Genomic DNA, 5927 nt, shown 5'->3' with positions numbered 1-5927 from the left:
TAAGAAGCATTTGGTCTAGAGTCATGATACTTTGGTATGTTATGTAGACCAGCAGTGTGAATCTTTTTCTTAATAACATTAATGAGGTCAACTTTAAGTGCTAGCTGGAGTCAAAGGTCAACGTGGGTAAAAGCTTTAAAATTACAATTTCACACTCAAATTTCAAACATTACAGTATCTTAAGAAGCGTTTAAGAGATGTTAAAATGTCTTGTGTTCTAGTTACCAAATTTGGTCTGAAGTTACCTATATGTCAGTTTCATGTAACAAAAGAAACAGGTGAGCGATACAGGCCCTCTGGGCCTCTTGTTCACTGTTTACTGAGATGTGTTGACTCTGTAAACAGGGTGAATCTCGGTTTGTCAAGACCATCTCGGTTAGTAGATAGTTCCAAACCTGTCAAACACCACAACAAACTAGGTTATAAAACCCTGTCACTACAGGTAGAGCCACAGACACAATTTATTTAACAGGAAACCAGATGCTTGGGTGGATTGGTCGAGTGGTTAACACTCCGGCCTTCCATGCAGGCGACCGGGGGACCGATCCCCAAAGTCGTTGTACGCTAGGATATCCAGAGAAAGTGTTTTTCTCCTGCCCACACAACTTCAACAACCCAGGTGGAGTATAAATTGGTCTGGGGTGGATGTTGCGGTATCTGTGCTGTAGCATTCAAGGCAGGTGGCACTATAAATGATACTGTTGGAAGCACGGTCCCACTACTAACAGAACACATTACATCTCCAGCACACACGCAGGCATACACTTATAGGGAGATATTATCAAGGTGGCATAGGACTAGTAGCTAGTTAGTGGCTGATAAGTCAGTTCCTGCGAATTCCTCAAAATTGTATTGATTAATGTATACATGCTAATTGTATTAATTATATATCTATGTACTGTAAAGCGCTTTAGAGTGGCTTTATAATATGTTAGCAAGATTGGGTGCTATATCAAATGTTGTTTATTATTAGTATTGGGATTGTGCCATGTTCAAATCGAAAGCCAAAGGGAATTTCCTTCTAGAACAATGCTAAAAGGCAACCATAATTATAAATAACTAAAATCTGCCACACTAAATTTCATCAGGTTACAATAAAACAGAAAAACACCCCACCAAGGTTGTTTCACATCTTTTATCCTGTTTATTTTGTTTTCTTTGCCCTTCTGCAGATGGGTCATATATACATTACCCATTCTTATTTAAATCTGATAGTTTCTTTTTAAACTTTTGTTCACTACAGGACTATATACCTAAATATTCTAGCGGAAAAAAGAAACTGTTCATGTCTAAAATTTGTTATAAAAATAAATGTGTATGACGTAGAACAACAAGGTTTTCAGGGACAATTTATTTGTTATTTATTAACAGTTGCATTCCATTTTCCACGTTATGGAATCAATAAGTTCCGCTCAGGAGTGATGTAAACACAGCAGGGGTCAATACTGAGTTCACAAAGTTAATACCTCGTATGTCCACCGTTTACCTGAATGCAAGCCTGGCAACTTCGACACATGGAGCCTAACAGACGGTTCAAGAATGCTTGTGGGATTGCATTCCAGATCTGTACCAACGCTGCAGCCAAATCAGCCAACGTCACCGGTTGATTAGGTAATGCCTGTAATCTGCGCTTCATTTCATCCCAGATGTGTTCAATGGGCAACAGATCGGGGGATACAGCAGGCCAGGGCCACACGCGTCATGGAAACGTTCTCCAACGCGACGATTCACTCTGGAACGGCCGTCACTACTATCCAGGTGGACTTGCGACTCGTCCGTAAACAAAATGCCTGCCCAATCCCGTCGAGTAAATCGCAGATGCCTTTGGCACCAGTCCAAACGTGCTACACGATGACGTGGCAGAATAACTGGGCGGATTGCAGGACGTCGCGGACGGATAGCTCGTTCACCCAATTGGTTCCGTACAGTTCTCGGGATGATTGTTAGCAACCCAGGGATTGCCCGTGCAGTCAAACTTGCTGTTTGGAAGCGATTTCTCAAATGGACAAGCCGAATATGGTTGTCCCGCACGAAGTCGATCGCCGACGTGGCCAAACTGTTGATGTTGCCTCCACAAATCCTGGATTGTGTTTTGATGGACATGAAAACGTGTAGAGACAATGGCTTGGCTTGGCGGTAATTTTCATCGAGCCTCGGCATAGAATTAATCACAAATTAAAACGTTATAATGCTGTTTTTACTGTTCACTGGTCTCAACAGAGTGACCCAACAGTTGAAAAATAAACTTTCATTGTCGAATTGGATGGCTGGACGAGAAAAAACGTGCAAACTGGTCAATGCCTATAGAGAGCAAACTGCACGGGGAAAGCTGTCAATGACACACGGATAGTGTGTATGTGTCATACTCGGTCATGTGTGTGAATTTTCATGTATATAACAGTTGGTAATACATGTTCTATAACCATTCTCCGCATGCACAGTTTCTTTTTTCAGCTAGTATAGTTTGACTTCTACTGTGGTCTTCCTCAATAGAACTGAGACTGGCCAGGTGTAATTATTTGGGGTTCTGTGACACTTCTGAGGAGGAAACTAAACTTGGTCGTCTATGTTCGAAGAAACAGTTCTTCAGGCTCTTTACTGTCTTCTTGATAAAGTCTCTGAGCACTGAAGGCCCTGGATGGTTTTGCCCAGACACCATCCTTGATATCCGGGGGTTACACTCACACTTACGCTCTCTACACGCAAGTGAGCGTAACTACTGGATATTACGGATGCCCCAACACCTGATGTTTTTTGGGGTGGTACCTGCCTGTACCAGGCAACCCTTAACTAGGATAGGGGATATATATATATACTGCCTACTAGGAGTCTTTGACTTGCTCCTAAGGTTAAGTGTCTGAAAGGTCACAGGACCCCTGGTAATTACGGTACACCTGGCGAGTCTCAGTCCTACTGACAGGTATGTTATATAAAGTGGTCTTGTGTTGCAAACTTAAGTTAAAAAAGCCTTCAGAATTGTCAATACCAACACAGATGAACTTTCATTCTACCATTCTTATCTATTGAAGTGAAATTCATATCATATGTCATGAAACCTTTGCAGTTAAACATCTGCCGTTAGATTGCATTGACCTTCAGCCAACATGGGACATTTTATCCTTCTTCTGTAGGAATGAAAGGATTTGTTCCATATTTAGCCTGAAGCATCCTTGGGTGAAGGGGAACCAATTTTGTATGCCATGGTCCGGCGTCCGTCAAATTTTCCTAAAAATCGCTACTAGTCATAAACGACTGAGCAGATTTTGACCAAATTTGGTCAGAAGCATCCTTAGGGGAATGGGAACAAATAAACTGTGAGTCTGGCCCCCCAGGGGCCCTGAGGGGCGGGGCCAAATAGGGGAAATATAGCAAATTCTTTAAAATCCTTCTTCTGTAGGAACGAAAGAATTTGTTCCATATTTAGCCTGAAGCATCCTTGGGTGAAGGGGAACCAATTTTGTATAAACCGTGGGTCTGGCCCCCATGAGGGCTGAGGGGCGGGGCCCAATAGGGGAAATATAACAAATTCATTAAAACCCGTCTTATTCTGTAGGAATGAAAGGATTCGTTCCATATTTAGTCTGTATAGCATCCTTAGGTGAAGGGGAACCAATTTTGTATAAACCGTGGGTCTGGCCCCCAAGGGGCCTGAGGGGCTGGGCCAAAAGGGGGCAATATGGCTATATTGCTACAAACGACTTCTGTAGAAATATGCACTGGATATATCAACCATATTTGACTGGAAGCATCCCTCGGTAGTTGAGATTCAAAATTGTACAAATGGTTGGGCTGACCCCCCAGGGGGCTCAGGGGTGGGGGCAATATGGCTATATTGCTACAAACGATTTCTTCTGTAGAACTCTGCACTGGAAAACAACCATATTTGACTGGATGCATCCCTAGGTGGTCAGGATTCAAAATTGTACAAATGGATGGGCTGACCCCACAGGGGGCTGACGGGCGGGACCAAAAGGGGGTAATTTGGCTATATTGCTATAAACGTCTTCTTCTGTAGAAATATGCCATGGATATCGATCATATTTTGTCAGAAGCATTCATGGGAGGCAGGGGTTCTAAATTGTACAAAAGGTGGGGCCACAAAAAGTTTATTACTAGGAAATAGTTGAGATCCCCACGGTATAACCATATACAATTGTGCAGTATAAAGAGAAGCATGCACATTTGCTTCCAGGATGGCCTAGGGTCTGACCCCACCCTTTGAGACATAGTCCCTGGGTCATAACTTTGAAACAGTTGAGATCCCCACCCAAGAACTATATATACAAATGCTTGGCATAAAGAGACAAAAGTAGTCATGGTATTAGAATAGACCCTGGGGTCTGACCAAACCCCTAGGGACCTAGTTTCTTAGTCACAGCTTGGAAACAGTTGACATCCCCACCCTATAACCATGCACCAATACAATTACTGAGTATAAAGAGATGAATGCACATATGCTTCCAGGATGGCCTTGGGGTCTGTCCCACCCTTGGAGACTTAACCCCTGGGTCATAACTTCGAAATGGTTAAGATCCCCACCCCAAAACTATATAATTGTTGGGCATAAAGAGACGAATTCAGTCATGATATTAGAATTGACCCAAGGGTCTGCCCCTACCTTGCAGACTTAACCCCTGGGTCATAACTTTGAAACGGTTGAGATCCCCACCCCAAGACTTTAAATACAAATGCTGGACAAAAAGAGACGAATGCAGTCATGATATTAGAATTGATCCTGGGGTCTGGCCACAACCCTGGGGATCTAGTTTCTAAATCACAGCTTGGAAACAGTTGAGATCCTCACCCCATAACCATACATTATTGTTGGGCATGAAAAATCTAATACAGACATACTACAAGAATTGGCATTGGGGTCTGGCATGTTCCCTTGGATCTCATTTGGAGAATATTTTGCCATGATTGCTTAGATATATCCAGGTGAGCGATACAGGCCCTTTGGGCCTCTTGTTTATGATAATTGAAATGTTGTCACCACAATTTTAAACTACTTGAAAACTGTTGGTCTGTTCAAAAAGATTTAAATAATCATAGCTACTTTAACTTTTTGACCTTTACCCTTTTATTTGTTTGATGTCATTTATTTTAGCATGTTTTTGTTTTGTTTTGTCAACCTTTTATACCAGATTACTAGGCAATGTGGTCTCAAGTTTGTGGAACTGTATTTAACCACTGTCAGTCTATGTTCTTTTCAAAAGAAGTATTCCTTATAGTAAAAGAAAAAAAAGACAGAAAAGAAACCAGAAATACTGCAGGTTGAGCTTGGAGCCTTTTCACTGCTAAACCTGTACTTTATCAGTGTTTGCCATCCAGGAGTTACATCAAATTGCGTGTTCAATTTATCATGGGCTGCAGCAAGGTCTCTTAAAATATACAAACACAAATTGACTGGGTAACTAATACTCTAAGCAAGAAAAACCTTTTTTGGTTGCTTCTTCTATTCTTCTGTATAAAGGATATGACACCAACTTATAAAACTTTGTTGTAGAACTCCTCTTCCCAATTATATAAGTAATGCAGTAGCACCCTTACATTAATGTTGGATAATTTCATTAGTGTTATACACATGTAGAAATATTTATTACATTTTCACCAGTGTAAAATATCTGATTCTACTTACACCTTCACTGCATTGAGGATATACCAAATGTAATATCTACACGTGTGAGGATATACCAAATGTAATATCTACACGTGAGGATATACCAAATGTAATATCTACACATGAGGATATACCAAATGTAATATCTACGATGTGAGGATATACCAAATGTAATATCTACATGTGAGGATATACCAAATGTAATATCTACACGTGTGAGGATATACCAAATGTAATATCTACACGTGTGAGGATATACCAAATGTAATATCTACACATGAGGATATACCAAATGAAATATCTACAC

This window comes from Mizuhopecten yessoensis, unplaced genomic scaffold (genome assembly GCF_002113885.1).
Source record: "Mizuhopecten yessoensis strain PY_sf001 unplaced genomic scaffold, ASM211388v2 scaffold10649, whole genome shotgun sequence".
In the NCBI taxonomy this organism is placed as follows: Eukaryota; Metazoa; Mollusca; class Bivalvia; order Pectinida; family Pectinidae; genus Mizuhopecten; species Mizuhopecten yessoensis.
The sequence above is the reverse complement of the archived record's forward strand: the minus strand, read 5'-3'. Positions refer to the sequence as shown.